At 39.8% G+C, this 19,400-nt stretch overlaps 1 protein-coding gene across 5 annotated transcripts in view; it reads right to left on the bottom strand.

The window, feature by feature from the left end:
• The window catches only part of UQCC1 (ubiquinol-cytochrome c reductase complex assembly factor 1), a 150,092-nt gene that overhangs the window by 8,798 nt on the left and 121,894 nt on the right, over positions 1–19,400 (bottom strand). The window lies entirely within an intron of this gene.

Below are 19,400 nucleotides of genomic sequence, written 5' to 3'. Positions count from 1 at the left end.
AGGAATATTCATGTTTCATTCCTCTCTGGGATCCCAGCAGAAAGCCTGGTGTAATGTGTAATACATACTAAGGATTTGCTGAATATTTAAACTGACCAAAAGTTAAAGAAACAACCAAAAGTCATGTGGAATATGTATAAATAGGGAGAATAAGATTTGTGCTTAATAACCGTGACCATGACCATGAGCACTGTCATCTCCTCTATTTACTGAGCACCTGTTATGGGCCAGGTACTTTACAGACATCATCTCCTCTGTCACTAGAACACAAGAGAGCTAGGTAGATATGCTATAGTGCACATGTTATAGACAGAGACAGGTGAAGTGATTTGCCCTAGGTCCCACAGCAAATTAGGGATAAAGCTGAGATGAGCATCCAGGTCAGTCTAAATCAAAATCTATATACCTTATGTTCCATTGGGTTCCTACCTGCAGGAGGACAACTTTACTTTGGATCATAAACCAAAGACTGTGTGATTTAATCCTGTGATTCATAATCAGTCTCTGAAGAAGGGCAGAAAACAGCAGTGAAGGGGTCTGAGTTAAGTAAAAAAACTTGGGTTCAAGTCATAATACTGTGGTATACATACAATGTGATCTTGGGCAAGTCAAGTAACCTCTCTCAGTCTATTTCCTTGTCTTTAAATGCCCTTCATACTCGGCTGAAGAGCAAATGAAGTATCATGTATTCATTCATTAATTTCATAATGTATGCTGAAAGCCTTGCTAAGCTTTAAAGTGCTCTGCAAATGCAAGGAATTAGGGGTAATACTTTCTGGTTTATTTATATAAAACTAAAACCAGTTCCAATACTTTATAGTCATGGATAATTCTCAAAAAGGAAGAACTGTGAAGCTCAAGACTGGAGAATGTGAGATTGGATGCAGCTGGTGGTGCAATCCATGACCTTTCCCACACCACCTTCAACTCAGGCCAAATTAGCCATCTATCCTTTGTGTTCCCAGAACTCTCTGTCTGTACTTCTCCTGGGAGCAGAACATGGTTTACAGTCCCTTATGGACCTGTCTCTCTCACTAATCTGTGAGCTACTCAAAGGTCATAAGGAACTCTGTCTGATTAATCCTGATACCCCCAACACCCAGTCCAGGGCCTGGCCCAGAGCAGGATTTAAGATGGGCATGCTTATGACTAAATCCTTACAATGGCTTGAGTGCCATACATATTGTGTTCTATCCAATAGTGTGTCTGCTTTTTTTGCTGCTGAGTACGATCTACATTTCTGAAAGTTCAGAAATATGTACTGCTTAACTTCTTATTGTACTATCTTCTAGAATGGGCTGAGCTGAAAGGAAGAGTCAAGAAAGAAGCCAGAGCTAGAGTTAATTCCTTCTGTAACATGAGAATGGTACTGCAACCCAGACCTGTTGATGCTCTTTTGGGGCTCTCCCTACTCCCTACTAATTGTTCTCCTAACTGTACAAAGACCAAAGCCATAAACAGACATCATCAGAGATGTCAAACACAAAAGCAGGTGCATCTCTCAGCAGTAAACATTCATTGAACCTGCTCATGTGTTGCAACAAACCATTAAGTTTTAGAGCTGGAAGGGATCAATTCCACCTAGCTCAATCCTTTTGAGGAAGTGGTGAACTGAGACCCAAAAAAGGGGAAGGGGCTTGTCCAAGGTCATATATCAAGTTAGTGTCAGAGGCAAGATTAGAACCTGATTTCCAGAGGAGCGCTTTTCCTACCTCACTATCTGCAGGGCATTTCCAGAGATCACCAACACATTACTCTGCAAACCTCAGTTCTTGCTGTCCAGCAAGGTCTATTTACATACAGACAATTTCTCCTCTTCGGATGCACCTGCATTCTGGCTGGCTACTGCCCAGGAAGAATGGAAAGCAGAAGTGGAATTCCTTATTAGCAAGGTTCCTCTACCTCCTGGTGTTATATTCTAACTCCAGCAAGAGGTAAGCTGCCTCTCCCCCTCACTCCTAGCTGAGGGATGGCAAGCTGCCACAGCTAGGAATGGTTTTCAGATATCATCACCCAGCTGGATTAGATCATGAAAAGGGCCCTTCCTGGAAAAGGGTGGAAGCTCAATCAGTGCAGGCACATGATCTACAGACAACAGGTGAGGGTAAGTGAGAGCAGCTTCCTGGACTACTGGACTCCACCCCATTGGGTCCTTCTAGCCAGCCCAGGAGCCAAGGGGAGCTGGGTATCCCCTCTGGTGAATCTCTGTTGTGACTTTATGCCAACTTACGCTTTTGTTTGCTAGTGTGGTTCTGTGTCCCCACTGCCAGATCATTCTATGTGGAGCACCCTGCCCACTACACCGATGGATAAACCAGATGAGAAACTCCTCCCAAATAGGGTTGGGCTGTTCTCTTATTAAACTCTTATTATCCTTTCCACAATGCTGTGCTTTTAATAAAAACCTATACATACAGCACCACCACAAGGAAAACGTTCCTTTTATATCAGTTACTCATATTTTCCCATTTATTTAAGCTATTAAAATTCATGCAGATATTTTATAAGCCATCAGGATTTGGTAACTGGTATTACTGAATGTTTAATAATAAACTAAACAGAAGAAATCAGAGGGTTAAATGATGACTGCAATTCCTGTAATGACTTAATTAAATTTTTATTGAGTACATAAACTATGATGTCACTTCTAGCTAACCATGGGTCTGCTTTCCCAGCATGTCACAGGGTGGGAGCACTCAATAGGAGGCTAGGCTAAATGAGCAGTAAGTCTCAGCTGAGATGGGGAGGGGAGCAAGGCTCATGTAACACACTCAATAAATTATCCGTTCATTTTTAAACAAAGTCCATGAGTTATAATATATTTGCCATGTACTTTTTATGACATAATAAAAATGTTACCTTAAGGATTACTTAACACATACTACAAATGTTATGGCAGAGGCAGACACAAGGGGCAAAGAAAACAAACACGAGTAGGCCAGAGACGGGTCCTGGAGTTCACATCCTGGGGGAATGGCATACTATACTAAAAAGGGAATGCAAGAAACAGGGTGGGATGCCAGAGTTCAGGGCTACTAATCAGCAGATTAATGAATGAGACAACCAACAGGGAACACAAGTAAAGCAATAATGAACCTTGCAAGGCACATGTTTAATTAATGTGATATTCTTGAGGAGAAACATTAGCTTTAAAGAGATGCCAGTTCATTTGAGGCCAGTTCATGCCCTCCTTCCCCTTTCTGAGGGTTGCTGCTCTTAAAGACGTTTATGTGACTGAACTGCTCAACAGAGGAACCAGATTATGTGGAGGCAAGGACTGATGGAAGATGAAGTTTAAACTCCTCTATGATCTCCACAAGGTTCTTTGTCATCTGTCCTAGGTCATCTTTCCTGCCTTACCTCCTCCCACCTCCCCACTTTTATCTCACCTCTCAGGCAAAGTAAACTATGTACAATTTCCACAAACACATCATGCTGTCCTATAGACCTTAAAGCATAACACTGCCGGGGAATCTTTCTACCTTCTTCATCCATTGGAATGTCAACTTTCTCATTCTCTAAGACTTAGCTTACAAATGATATCTTCTACAAAGCCTCCTCTCTTTCCAGTCTACAGGTGCCATAAAAGTGATCTGAGTCCAGAAACAGGTCCCATAATTCACTATTTACCATATGCCAAGAACTATGCTAACAGCTTTTATACATATGAGGCCACTTAATCCTTCCCAGTGACTCTATGAGATAGGTGCTTTTACTATCCCCACTTTAGAGAAAGGAAACTAATGTTTGGGAAGGTTTAGGTTATACAGCTAAAACATAGTGGGTCAAGATTAGAATATAAAGCAGTCCAACTGCAATGCTTATCGACATTGGAACAAACACCATCCCTTCATGTACCCTACACCTCAGGTTTCCTGGAGAGGCAGGGCTAAGAAGTGCTGATACAGTCTTGAGTAACACAACTCAGATTCCCAATTCTAACAGTAGCTAGAGATGGGCCACCAGTGGCCAATCACTAACACATCAGACATCCCTGGTATAGCTAGACCCCATCCTGGGAAAACTAGGGGAAAGAGGGGTACAATTCTGGTGTGGGAGGGGAGAATGGAAGAAGTTTGATATGGACAACAAAGCACTAATGAGCATGAAGGTAAGAATAAGGTTTAAGGATAATGGCTTGAGGCAAAGCTGCTAACAGTAGCAGGCTGATAAGAATTTGTTGGAATGAATGAATGATAAAGGGTGGCTAACTTGCTGACAGCATAAAGAATATATCAAATTCATCATGAGGCTATAACACAACACAGCACAAAAAATTGTAGGTCAGGTTTTTGTTGTCTTTCTAACAGTCAGTAATGTCCTCAGTAACACTGCACATCAGCCCCATGGGTTAAGTCATTGCACGGCAATAGGCTAATGAATATCACCCAGTCTGTTGAAATTTAATGTCAGAAATGAGCTCACTGTGCAATATTATGTGAAATACATAGAAACGGATGAAAGGAGACAAAGAAAGCAGAGATGGAGAGACCAAATACACATGTGTGCATGTAACTTATTTACTTGCATTATGACTAGAAGGTATACTGAGGATCTTTTAGCAATGATCACAAAATAGAACAAATAAAACACTCTAACTGTATGTGTGTGCATGTGTGAATGTGCATGTGTGTATGTATGTATTAATACAGAGAAAATTTTGTTTATATCAAGAAGGAAAAATTATAAAACATGAAAGATGGACAATTTCAATTTCTACTTCTCTTTTTAGAAAATGATGTGACCATTTGAGTAAAGTATACTTGAGTTGTGAATGAAAACCAGCCTAAACAAGGCATGAGAAAATCCTTACATCTCATTTTAATAAATCATTTCAAACTTTTAATGCACCAGCGAAGCTTGCTATACTGAAATGCCTTTTTACATATTTATTTTGAAAATCCCAGTTTTGCTATTTGGGATCTGCATATTCAAAATATGCATAGCCTGATAATATCTTGAAAAACAAGGGATACAGTTGACAGGCAAAACTGAAGAACCAGTAGCCTTAATTTCTACTGGTTACAAAGTACATGAGTCTTTTCCTCAGATTTGGAATACAGCAAAACAAGAGCTGGCTGTCCTTGGAAATTACAGTCATTTACCCACTTGAGATGGCATTTGAACACATCAGAAAGTCCATAATCACCTTGAAAAGAAGCTGATGAGATACACTAAAGTCCTGGGAAGATCAAACTATTATGCCAATGTAATTTTCTTTTATGTCAGGAAATACAGGTAAGAGGGCAGTAACAGCTGTGATCTACTCTGATTCCTGATGTTTTTTATTTTATCTTACATGACAAGCCTCATGCATATTTCAGTTGGAGGGTCAACACTGGCTTGAAAGAATTTGCTGTTTGTTTTGTTTTTGTTTTTTGTTTTTTATTTAAGTATAGTTCATATGCAATATTATATTGGTTTCAGATGTACAACAGTGATTCAGCAACTATATACATTACAAAATTCTTAGCATAAGTGTAATTACCAACTATCACCATACAAATATATTACAATATTATTGACTATATTCCCTATGCTGTACTTTTCATCCCTATGACTTATGTATTTTATAACTGGAAGTTTGTATCTCTATCACTTTCACCTAATTCTTCTATCCCCACACCCCTATAGCAACCATCAGTTTGTTCTTCATGTTTGTAAGTCTATTTCTGTTTTGTTTGTTTTATTTCTTAGATTCCACATGTAAGTGAAATCATACGGTATTTATCTTTCTCTGTCTGACTTATTTCACTCAGTATTAACACCCTCTAGGTCCATCCATGTTGTCACAAATAGCAGGATTTCATTCTTTTTTATGATTCAGTAATGTGTAAGAGTCACTGTTTTAACAATACTGATGGTACAAAGTCCTAGAGGAAACAATTCTGGGGGTGTCTGCTGAATATCTGTACTGATAGTAATTATAATAGTGGTGATGGTAACAATGAGTATATATTGCATTTGATTTATGTTTTCATGTATATGATCTTCTTTTGCTTTATACTCATGATCTTGCCCTCCAGGAACTCAGAGCCTAACTGTTACTGTTATCCTGATTCTATAAACAAGGAAACAGAAGCTCAAATATGTTAAGTGCCTTGCTCCAAAGTCACACCCTCCTTGTGACAGTGCTGGGACTTTTATCTCAGACAGCTGGTCCCTAAATCTAGTGTGTTCTCTACACTGTCACACCTTTCTGCTTCTGATGAATCATATCAGAAATGAAGAATCACACAAACAAAATTAAAATTGCTAATTCAGTACTTTGGAAAACATAAGTAAAATGTAAATGACTAAATTACTGAAAAATTATCCTAGAAACAAAATGAGATTCAACAAGGTCAAATGCACAGTAACATGTCTGGGCCAAAATAAGTAAGTAAATAACGGAATGAAGGAAGAGTTTGACTAGCCACATCATCATAATAAAATCCCAGAGCAACCCTATCATGAGCTAATAAGTGATAAATGTGAAAAGATAATTATAATTGAAATGCCATATATAAATGTCAAAGTTTTCTTTCCTCTATTATTGTAATAGTCAAGTCTTTGTTCTAGCTACCATACTTAAAAATAAACATGGAGAAATGAGAGAGATTTCAATGAAGGTTGTCAGACAGCTATGGTAACATTGGGTTGGCACTGATCACAAGCTAGGGTGTTCGAGATCCTGTGGCTGAAAGAAACACCCACAGGCTGCTCCATGGGTTGGCCTGGTTGCTTCCATCATCAGCCTCAACGGATCAGAAGGCCTTGGAAGTACTCTGACACTGTCTGAGGTTAATACCACTCATTTCTCTGCATCCCTTCTTAGAGTTAGGACTTACTCCTCCCAACTCTGTTTGAGTTGGCAGGCTGCAAATCCTGGAGTCCTGTTCCCTCATCACAGAGATGAACACGGAGTCCAAGCTAATTATTAGACTCTTGCTTCTGAGTATAGACATCCAAAAATAAAAGGCAGTTAGTGTTGGATCATCTCAAAGAGATCATACTAAGTACTTGTTACTAATACTAGGATCTCTGAGCTTCTTGAGGTATGTATTAAACTCTCCTTTCTAGTCTGTGAGTCGTAACTAGCCTCCAATGAATTCCCCTGTTTGCTTAAATTAGCTGAAGTCAGTATTTGTTGCTTGCAATCAATGGATATACTGTCATTCATCAACTCAATAAAACTCTCCATAATCATCTAACAACATTAGCTAATATTTGTTGAATGCCTACCATGTACCATCAACTGTATTAAAAACTGGTATCTTTTTAATCTTCACAATAATCCTAAGGAGAGTTATTGTCGCCATTTTATAAAAAAGGCATCACCTCATTTTCTGTGACATTTTTCAAGTTCCCCAAAGCTTGCTTTTTCCTTCATATGGTTTTTAATATTTCCACCAGAAAGACTTACTGTACTATTTTAGTAGTCTGCTTATAGACTGCCCTCTCTCTCCCCCTCTGCATTAGACAGCGAGCAACTTGAGGACAGGACTGTACTATTTTAGTAGTCTGCTTATAGATTGCCCTCTCTCTCCCCGTCTGCGTTAGACAGCGAAGAACTTGAGAACAGGTGGTGTGCTGCTCAGCACACCTCTATAGAATAAATAAACACTTCCTGTCACAATTACCTCTTTCATTACTGCCTCCCATAACACTTTTACAAATTTCAAGAAAGCTCCCTGAGTACAGGATTTGGAGAAGTGTTAAGCAAGTTCGTGTACATGCTCTTCTCATGGTTTTCAAACACAATTCTACCCTAGCCTGAAGAGGCCCAACTCCTGTCTTTCCAGTCTGTCCTCACACGGCCTCGGAAACCCCACACCTCTCTCAAAGCAATCTCTTCCACTGAAATGTTTTAAGACCACCTCTAGTTCCATTACTACCACCTGCAAGTAGTCAAAATACTTATATAGCAGTCTGAAGTAAAACAGGAGAACTTCAACTGAACTAAGAACTAAGAAAACACAAAGTGGGCAGCTGAGTTTTCCTCTCACTGGTCACTCTAATAAGGTAACAGCTAACTAACTCTGAAGTGAACAGGTTAAACCTTAACAGACCTTTGATCCCTGCCTGCTCTATAACAAGTACTATGGGAGAAAAATTAGGAAACTTTCTCTAAGAAGTACCTTTCTGCTTATACTTCCAAATTTAAGAAAGGGTTCATGCCATGCTTACAAGTGCCAGTATATGAAAGCTTTGGTCAGTTTGGTTTTGTTATTAAAAAAAGACTTCATTTATCTGTTATTAAAACAAGATTTGGAAAGTGAAAACAGTTTAATTTATTACTGTCACTAATGGTCAATAATCAAGGCAGAACCAATTAGCTAGACAATTACCTGAAATATAAGCAAAGGAAAATTCCATTCACACCTACCAGGATGGCTATAATTTAAAAAAAAGGAAAAACAACAAGTGCATGAAGATAAAGAAAAAATGGAATCCTTGGGCATAACTGGTGGGAATGTAAAATGGTACAGCTCCTGTGGAAAATAGTTTGGTGATTTCTCAAAAGGTTAAACACAGAACTATGCTATGACCCAGTAATTCTACTTGTAAGTATACATCCAAAAGAACTGAAAGCTGATACTGGAACAGATATTTGTACATCAATGTACATGACAGCATTATTTACAATAGCCAAAGGTGGAAACAACCTAAATGTCCACCAACAGCTGAATGGGTAAACAAAAATGTATATACATATGATGGAATACTACTCAGCCATCAAAAGGAATGAAATTTTGATATAAACTACAACATGGATGGACCCTGAAACGACTTTGCTTAGTGAAGTAAGTCAGACACAGAAGGACAAATACTGTATGATTCTACTTACATGAAGTACCTAGGATAGGCAAAGTTATATAGAGACAAAATACAATAGAGGCTACCATGGGCTGGAGAGAATAGAAACAGGGAAGTTATTTAATGAGTACAGGGGTTTTGTTGGGGATAATGAAAAAGTTTTGAGGATAAAAAGCAGTGATGGTTAGTAATGATTCTATAGCATCTTACTATGCTGATGGACAGTGACTGTAATGGGGTATGTGTGGGGGGGACTTGATAATAGGGGGAGTCTAGTAACCATAATGTTGTTCAAGTAATTTTACATTAACAATATAAAAAAAAAGCGGTGATTGTTACATAACATTGGGAATATATTTAATGACAATGAATTGTACACTTATGAATGGTTAAAATAAATATTATGTGTACTTTACCACAATAAAAGAAAGAGTAATTCCAATTACAAATAATTTCTTCTCACATAAATATTTCAACCTGTAACTTAATCACAGGTATATAGTAAATCTTCTCTTATGATACTTATCCCACTCTGAGCAGTAGTACCATGAAGTACTTCATGATCCTTGCCAGACCATGAGCTGAGTACAGAAATCTACATTGCCTTGTACATGTTTGATAAACATGAGAGCCTACTGTATTCTAGGCATTACGGTATGTGCTAAATGTAAAAGGAGTAAAAGCACAGTACCTCAAGAAGTTTGCAATCTCATGTGAAAGACACCACACACAAATGATTATACCATTTAGTGTACTGTATATGAAAAATGTCAGTGGTGAGTCTGGAAACTGAAAGGCTTCAGAGATGAGGCAACATTTATTATATCGGGTATTTAAGGGTGAGCAGGATTAGTACTTTTTAGACAGAAAGAAGGGTATGTGCAAAGCCAGAGAGGTGAACAAGTATGGCATTTTTCAGAGGAAAGTTTGTAACAGAGCTCATGATGGGAAGCAGCAAACAGAATTAGAAAGGCAGCTTGTGTAATGCTGTATGATTTCACTTATTTGTGGAGTATAAAAATAAAGCAAAACAGAAGGAACAAAACAGCAGTAGACTCATAGACACTGAGAAGTGACTAGTGGTTACCAAGGAGAAGGAATTGGGGGAGGGGGAGGGAAGTAAAGGGGCACAATAATTCACAATCATAAGTTGGTCATGGAGACAGTAGTACAGCATGGAGAATATAGTCAATGATTTTACAACATTTTTCCACGTTGGTAGATAGTAACCACACTAGAGGGGGTGAGGATTTAATAATGTGGGTAACTGCTAAACCACTATGTTGTACATTTGAAACCAACATAAGATTGCATATCCATGATACTTCAATTTTAAAAAAAAAAGCAGTTTGTTTGACTGTAAGTAACCCTGAGTGCCACATAGAGGAAAGACACAGAAGAGTTCTAGGCACAGAAAATTTGCATGGACAGATTTATTTTCAAAAAGTAACCCTATAAGTGGATAAAGAAGATGTACATACACACAATGGAATATTATTCAGCCATAAAAAGAAAACAAATTCTGCCATTTGCAACAACATGGATGGAACTAAAGGGTATTATGATCAGTGAAATAAGCCAGGCAAAGAAAGACAAGTATCAGATGATTTCATCCAGTTGTGGAGTATAACAACGAAGCAAAACTGAAGGAACAAAACAGCAGAAGACTCACAGACTCCAAGAAGGAACTAGTGGTTAACAAAGGGAAAGGGGTTGGGGAAGGTAGGTGGGGAAGGAGGGAGAAGGGGATTAAGGAGCTTTATAATTATTACTCACAATATAGGTAGGTCACAGGGAAGGCAGTATATACAGAGAAGAGAAGTAACGACTCTAAAGCATCATACTATGCAGAAGAACAGTGATTGCAATGGGGTGGGGGAGGGGGACTTGATAATATGGGTGAATGTTGAAACCACAATGTTGCTCATGTGAAACCTTTGTAAGATTTACGTCAATGATACCTTAATAAATAAAAAAAAGTAACCCTGTAAGTACAGACCATTAAGTTGAGGGAAAGACCAGAGAGGCATAAGTACCAAAGGAGTTTGCTGCAATGGCCCAGGTGAGAGTTGATGGAATGGAATCACTGTAAGTGGCAATAGGAATAAAGGAGGAATGCTTTCAAGAAAAATGTTTACAGCAGGATCAACAGGAATTGATTATCACGTGGATGTGGAGGAGAAAATGTGAGGCTGTGGCTTGTACATATCAGACCTCACTGAATGCTAGCTAACAAAGAATTCAAGTTATTTCCAATCATAAGCTGATGACTTTCTGACCCTGGCAACATTAAATGTAGACAACCAGTCTTGTAGGGTTTCAGCAATTATGGTGCCCTCGATGTCTCCTATGTTGTGGTAATGGAAAATCTTACTTGGACAAGATGTAATATGAGCAGATGTGTATTTAGCTTGAGGCCAGCAAGTGTCTCCAGTGGAGCAGGCATACAGCACACCAGAGCCTAGCAGCCTAAGGCCCCTTTCCCAGTAATTTGTTCTCTACATTTCAGTGGATATCATTCCTCTGGGTCCTCTGCATTCTACCTGAAGCCATGAGGGCTGATTACTGTCAGCAAGAAGATGCTGACACACCTTAACGTTTCCAGAGAGATGCACACTCCCAATGGCACCCTGGACTTCAAGACTGCATTTATGAGTGCAGAAAAGCTGCAGGCACACCTTCAATTTTTTAATGATTTTCTATTAAATTTAGGCAGACTGGGGACAGTGGAAAACTACAAATGCTTGTTCCCAATCAATACTGACCATCTCAAATGCATAGACATATAAGCCAAATGGCTGAAAACGGATAATTAATAAGTTACTGAGTTTTCTGCTAATGGGCCCTAGGGCACTGTCACTGTCCTGGGGGCTATGGGTCTAAACAACCTAGAGGACCTAGAGGCAACACTGAGTTCACTGACCCCAGTCAGAGTCCTTTCCTACTCAACAATTCCAATATAGACATCATGTTGCCTGGACAGCATTATTTTCTGAGGATCCAAAATCTAGCCCCTTCCTGATCTTGAGATCCCTAGCCCTTTAATCAGTCCTATCTTCTCCTCTGCAGTAATAGGGGGCAACGAGATGGGCCACCCTAAATAAATGATTACATATGTTAACTAGTGACTCCAGCTGCACAGAGGAGGTCAAACCAAAGTCTATAACTCCAAACAGTGAAGTGGAACTTCCACTGTTTTCCATGGATCCATTGTTCTCTGTCCTTTGGAGTGAGTGATATGTTGAAGTCTCCTAAAATGAAAAATGCAGTGCATTCTATTTCCCCTTTTAATTCTGTTAGTATTTGTTATACATATGTAGGTGCTCCTATGTTGGGTGTATAGATATTTATAATGGTTATATCCTCTTGTTGGACTGACCTCTTTACCATTATGTAATGTCCTTCTTTGTCTCTTGCTACTTTCTTTGTTTTGAAGTCTATTTTGTCTGATACAAGTACTGCAACTCCTGCTTTTTTCTCCCTAATACTTGCATGTAATATCGTTTTCCATCCCTTCACTTTTTAGTCTGTGTATGTCTTTGGGTTTGAAGTGAGTCTCTTGTAGGAAGCATATAGATGGGTCTTATTTTTTTATCCATTCAGTGACTGTGTGTCTTGATTGGTGCATTCAGACCACTTACATTTAAGGTAATTATTGATAGATATGTACTTATTGCCATTGCAGGCTTTAGATTCGTGGTCACCAAAGGTTCAAGGGTAACTTCTTTACTATCTAACAGTCTAACTTAACTCAGTATGCTTTTACAAATACAATCTAAAGGTTGTTTTTTTTTTCCTTTCCTCCTTTTTATTCCTCCTCCACTCTTTATATATTAGGTATCATATTCTGTACTCTTAATCTATCCCTTGACTGACTTTGGGGGTAGCTGACTTGATTTTGCACCTGCTTACTAATTAATTGTTCTACTTTCTTTGCTGTGGCTTTATTTCCCCTGGTGACAGCTCTTCAGCTTAGGAATACTTCCATCTGTAGCAGTCCCACAAAAATACACTGTAGAGATGGTTTGTGGGAGGTAAATTCTCTCAACTTTTGCTTTTCTGGAAATTGTTTAATCCCTCCTTCAAACGTAAATGATAATCTTGCTGGGCAGAGTACTCTTGGTTTGAGGCCCTTCTGTTTCATTGCATTAAATATATCATGCCACTCCCCTCTGGCCTGTAAGGTTTCTGTTGAGAAGTCTGATGATAGCCTGATGGGTTTTCCTTTCTTTGTGATCTTTTTTCTCTCTCTAGCTGCTTTTAAAAGTCTGTCTTTATCTGTGATCTTTGCCATTTTAATTATTATATGTCTTGGTGTTGTCTTCCTTGGATCCCTTGTGTTGAGAGATCTGTGCACCTCCATAGCCTGAGAGGTTATCCCCTTTCCCAGATTAGGCAAGTTTTCAGCAATTACCTCCTCAAAGACACTTTATACCCCTTTTTCTCTCTCTTCTTCTTCCAGTACCCCTATAATGCAAATATTGTTCCATTTGGATTGGTCAAACAGTCTCTCAATATGTTTCCATTCCTAGAAATTCTTTATTCTCTATGTGCCTCAGCTTCTTTGTAATCCTGTTCTCTAATTTCTATTTCATTTACCATCTCCTCTACTTCATCTAATCTGCTTTTAAATTCCTCCACTGTATGTTTCATTTCAGATTCTGTATTTTTCAGTTTGTATCTCATTCTTGAATTCCTCCCTGAGGTCTCGACTATCTTTCTGTAGCTCTGTGAGCATGTTTGTTTATTTATTTGATTTTGGTATCATTAATGTACAATTACATGAGCAACATTATGGTTACTAGACTCCCTGCATTATCAAGTCCCCACCACATACCCCATTATAGTCACTGTCCATCAGCATAGTAAGATGTTATAGAGTCACTACTTGTCTTCTCTGTGTTGTACTGCCTTCCCCGAACCCCTGCCCACATTATGTGTGCTAATGGTAATTCCTTTTTCCCCGTTATCCCTCCCTTCTCACCCATCATCCCCAGTCCCTTTTCCTTTGGTAACTGTTAGTCCATTCTTAGCTTCTGTGAGTCTGCTGCTGTTTTGTTCTTTCAGTTTTTTCTTTGTTCTTATACTCCACAGATGAGTGAAATCATTGATACTTGTCTTTCTCCGCCTGGCTTATTTCACTGAGTATAATACCCTCTAGCTCCATCCATGTTGTTGCAAATGGTAGGATTTGTTTTCTTCTTATGGCTGAATAATATTCCACTGTGTATATGTACCACATCTTCTTTATCCATTCATCTACTGATGGACACTTAGGTTGCTTCCATTTCTTGGCTATTGTAAATAGTGCTGTGATAAACATAGGGGTGCATCTGTCTTTTTCAAACTGGGCTGCTGCATTCTTGGGTAAATTTCTATAAGTGGGATTCCTGGGTCAAATTGTATTTGTATTTTTAGTTTTTTGAGGAACCTCCATACTGCTTTCCACAATGGTTGAACTAATTTACATTCCCACCAGCAGTGTAGGAGGGTTCCCCTTTCTCCGCATCCTCACCAACATTTGTTGTTGTCTTTTGGATGTTGGCCATCCTAACTGGTGTGAGGTGATATCTCATTGTGGTTTTAATTTGCATTTCTCTGATGATTAGCAATGTGGAACATCTTTTCATGTGCCTGTTGGCCATCTGAATTTCTTCTTTGGACAAGTGTCTGTTCAGATCCTCTGCCACTTTTTTTTTTTTGGTATCATTAATCTACAATTACATGAGGAACATTATGTTTACTAGACTCCCCACATCAACTCCCCCCCCCACAAACCCCATTACAGTCACTGTCCATCAGCATAGTAAGATGCTGCAGAATCACTACTGGTCTTCTCTGTGTTGTACAGCCCTCCCCATGTCCCCCTCCACATTATACATGCTAATCGTAATGCCCCCTTTCTTTTTTCCCCCTCTTGTCCCTCCCTTCCCACCCATCCGCCCCAGTCCCTTTCCCTTTGGTAACTGTTAGTCCATTCTTCTGTGATTCTGCTGCTGTTTTACTCCTTCAGTTTTTCCTTTGGTCTTATATTCCACATATGAGTGAAATCATTTGGTACTTGTCTTTCTCCACCTGGCTTATTTCACTGAGCATAATACTCTCTAGTTCCATCTGTGTTGTTGCAAATGGTAGGATTTGTTTTCTTCTTATGGCTGAATAATATTCCTTTGTGTATATGTACCACATCTTCTTTATCCATTCATCTACTGATGAACACTTAGGTTGCTTCCATTTCTTGGCTACTGTAAATAGTGCTGCGATAAACATAGGGGTGCATCTGTCTTTTTCAAACTGGGCTGCTGCATTCTTAGGGTAAATTCCTACAAGTGGGATTCCTGGGTCAAATGGTATTTCTATTTTGAGCTTTTTGAGGAATCTCCATACTGCTTTCCACAATGGTTGAACTAATTTACATTCCCACCAGCAGTAGGAGGGTTCCCCTTTCTCTACAACCTAGCCAACATTTGTTGTTGTTTGTCTTTTGGATGATGGCGATCCTTACTGGTGTGAGGTGATATCTCATTGTGGTTTTAACTTGCATTTCCCTGATGACTAGCGATGTGGAGCATCTTTTCATGTGTCTGTTGCCCATCTGAATTTCTTCTTTGGAGAAGTGTTTGTTCAGATCCTCTGCCCACTTTTTAATTGGATTATTTGCTTTTTGTTTGTTGGGGTGCATGAGCTCTTTATATATTTTGGATGTCAACCCTTTATCGGATATTGTATTTATGAATATATTCTCCCATACTGTAGGCTGCTTTTTTGTTCTATTGGTGGTGTCCTTTGCTGTATAGAAGCTTTTCAGCTTGATATAGTCCCACTTGTTCATTTTTGCTTTTGTTTCCCTTGCATGGGGAGATATGTTCATGAAGAAGTTGCTCATGTTTATGTCCAAGAGATTTTTGCCTATGTTTTTTTCTAAGAGTTTTATGGTTTCATGACTTACGTTCAGGTCTTTGATCAATTTCGAGTTTACTTTTGTGTATGCGGTTAGAAAATAACCCAGTTTCATTCTCTTACATGTAGCTGTCCAGTTTCATGTTTGATTTTTATTTTGAAATCTCTTTCAGAAAATTGGTGAGTTCAGTTTCACTGGTCATCGTCCTGGTGTTTGTGGGATTTTGGTTTGAACCAGGTTTCTTTGATGTTTCATATTTGTAGGTAGCACCCTCTAGTGCCCAGAAGCTCTTCTTTCTGGAGCTGCTCAGTCCCTGGAGTAATGGCGGGGGCCGCAGGCAAGCAGCACTGGTGCCTGCCAGGAGGAAAGAGCTCTTTCCTGTTTCCCAGCTGCAGTGCCTGCCTCCACTGCCAGAGCCAGTGGACCAAGTGCACAGGGAGATGCTTCTATACTATGCACTGTAGCTGCTGTAGGAGGGGCTGCCCTCTGGCTCACCTGGCACAATGGCGGAGCAGCCAGTTTGCTAGCCGATGCCAGCTGGGAAGAAGGAGCAGCAGGCTGCATATCATGATGGGGGGCCTCATACTGTCTTGCCAGCCAGGGGGATGGAATGCCTGAAGCTCCTGAAAGTGCCCAACGTGCCAAGCTGAGTGTGCCGGAACAATTTTGTCCACCTGTCACTTCTCCTGAGCAGCAAGTTCTGTGCACCCTTGCCCCTTTAGCAGCCCTCTCGCTGTTAGGAAGTCTCTCAGACTGCCCCCCTTTCTTTTGTCCCAGAACAGTCTGTTGTGGGTACCCGTTCTCTACAAGCAGTTGGAATCTCAGTCTCTCCAAGTATTCTGCCTGTCTTAGCTTTCCAACCCCGCTAATCTCCAGAGCACCATATAATGTAGGTTCATGCTCCCAGAGCAGATCTCCAGGGCTGGGTGTTCTGCAGTCCTAGGCCTCCACCCCTTCCCTGCTCTGTATCTCTTCCTCCTGCCAGTGAGCTGGGGTGGGGGAAGAGCTTGGGTCCCACCAGATCACAGCTTTGGTACTTTATCCTTTTCGGTGAGGTCTGCTGGTTTCCCCAGGTGTACACAGTCTGCCACAGCCTTCTTTCCTGTTGCTCTTTCAGGATTTGATGTATTTGCTATATTTTCATATTATATGTGGTTTTGGGAGGAGGTTTCTGTCTCACTTCTCACGCCTCTGTCTTTAATCCATTTTGTGTTGTTATAGTTTAAATGTTCATAGGAAATAAGGCAGGAAACATTATTGTGGGAATAAAACAGCAGTGATAAATGGATCCACTGTTCTCCATGCTTGTCTTTCACTTCTGTTTCCTTACTGCTCACTGTTCAGAACTGTACAATTTCCAAAATACTGACCCTGTGGTAATCTGAGAAAGAGGCTGTAGAGATTAGGAAACAAAGGCTTATTAGAAGGTGACTTGCCCAATTATCATTCAGCTCATAGATGTTCAAGATGTTCAGAGAAACAATGTCTTCTGGATCCTAGTCTAACATTCTCTTGTCTTAAGGCTCAAAGAGAATTGCCATTCAGCTGACAGCTTATTGAATCCTGCAGAGGTATGCTGGGAATGTCTGAGCTGGATTTTGGTAGGAGCACCCCTACTCAAGTAATAGGAAGCCAAGGGTAAGGCAAGAAGTAATGTTCAGATACCCCCTGAAAATGGAAGAGACACTTGGCCTTATGAGCTCTGAGAGTGGGCCTATCTCTAAAGGGTGATTCTTTCTGTCCTCTTTTTTCCAGTAAAATGTTCTTTAAAGGGAAAACATTTTATTCAAAGGAAAAAGAAAACCTTGGATGGAATGCTTTATCTGTTCAAGAGATGCTATCTCAAGTGATCTGTATTTGAGTCCTAAGTGGACCTAAGAAATGCTCTGAAATATAAATAAATTCTGGACTCAAGCAGCTCCATTTCCTCATCTTGTGACTCTGGAAAACAAATCTCAGTCTCAGTTTTTCTATCAAAACTATGCAAAATTGGCTTTCTTTTTTCTTTTTATATTATCATGTAGGATAAAAACCTTAACAGTAAGTAATAAAATTAATAGCAGGAAATATCTATCTAGCCCCAAGGTCCAGGCACTATTCAAAGAGTCTCATTTGGGATAACCCATTTAACTCCACAATGCTATAAGGTAAGGTAGGCAGTATAGCTGTCCCTATTTTACAGAAAGGAAACTGCGGACAGATTAAGGACCTTGCCCAAGGTCACATGACTGGGTGGGATCTGAGCCCACAGTTTGGCTACAGTGTCCAAGCACTATCAACTACTGTGATACTGGCTTGGAAAGGAGGTTACAACCCCCCCCACTCCTCCACCTTGAGATGAGAGCTGGCAGTCTCTGTTCCTCCCTTCAGCACTAGGGGCTGCCTATTTTCCTGCACCATCCTGCTATCACTCTCAGCCCTGTGCTGGGTTTCCCAGCCTCTCTAGGAAGTTTGCAGCAAAAAAAAAATTTTTTAAACCCTCAGGTGAATTCACAACTTGTTCATCTACTTAGTTTGGAACTTAACTTAGGAAATACTCAACTTCATTTCTTTTCTTGGTATAGACTAGATTGTAAGCCCTATAAGATAATTTCTCTTTGGTGTACTCAACCAATAGTGTTTAGGGATTAGCACATGGTGAGGGATAAAATGTTCCTTGAATAAATAAATGAATGAGTGAAACAATCCTTAATGGAGCCATACAAATGAATAATGCTGCTAGACTTAGAGGGTAAAAAAACTTAATAATGCCTTTATCATTCAACAAATATATATTCAGAGCTAACTAACCATGCACCAAGTACTGTTCTAGGAGTTGAAGCTACAGCGATAAACAAGAGACAGCTCTTGAACTCCTGGAGCTTACGTTTTAGGAAGGGGAGTGGGGTTACAATAAGCAAAATAAAACACATACAATGTTAGATAGTAATTCAGTGGTATAATCCTAAACCCTGTCATTCAAGGCCCCTAAGATGAGGACTGCCCAGTGTGTACAGTATAGATATGGCACCAGGTTGGGGAGCCTGCTGTTGCTAAAAGCTGGCAAGCACTAATGGGAAGGTAGGAGAAACTGCTCAGGGACAGAACCAGGGATGTTTGATGAAAGGTTTACTATAAATTCCTGGAGGACAGGCTTACAGGGTCCCACCTGTATGTATCCCAGTGCAGTGCCCAGTACACAGCAGGCACTGACTGAACATTTCATGATGACACAGAGCACCTGGGGGCTGTGAGGGAGGGAGAATGGGAAATGCATGCTTCCACAGGCATCACTCTGCTCTGCACCATCATGCCAGATGAGAAAAGGTCAAGGGGTTGGTTGAGGAAAACTAATCAAGAAAATATTATTCAGAATATGCTTTAACCATATACCTCGCATAAATATCTCAATAGCTATGTCCATTTTTGAAAAAATTATTTCATTCTATCCTTCCCTTGGAACCCCTTGCAATGCAACAAAACTATGTGCTAAATCAAGAATTATTTCCTACGTACTTAACAGTGTGCCTTGCTCTGTGCTGGGCCCTGAGCAGGTTACTTGAGGATGCCTACAATCCCTGCATGTAAGAAACTTACAATCATCTTGGTAAAATAAGACACAAATGTAAATCTGGAGTGGTTAGGAAAGATTTCAGGAGGGAGTCAGTAGAATATAGATTGGTAGAGACTGGAAGAAAAGTTCTACAGGCAGAAAATAAAA

The sequence above is a fragment of the Manis javanica genome, chromosome 5 (assembly GCF_040802235.1).
Source record: "Manis javanica isolate MJ-LG chromosome 5, MJ_LKY, whole genome shotgun sequence".
In the NCBI taxonomy this organism is placed as follows: domain Eukaryota; kingdom Metazoa; phylum Chordata; class Mammalia; order Pholidota; family Manidae; genus Manis; species Manis javanica.
Note: the sequence above shows the minus strand (reverse complement) of the source record. Positions and strands in the feature narration are given on the sequence as shown.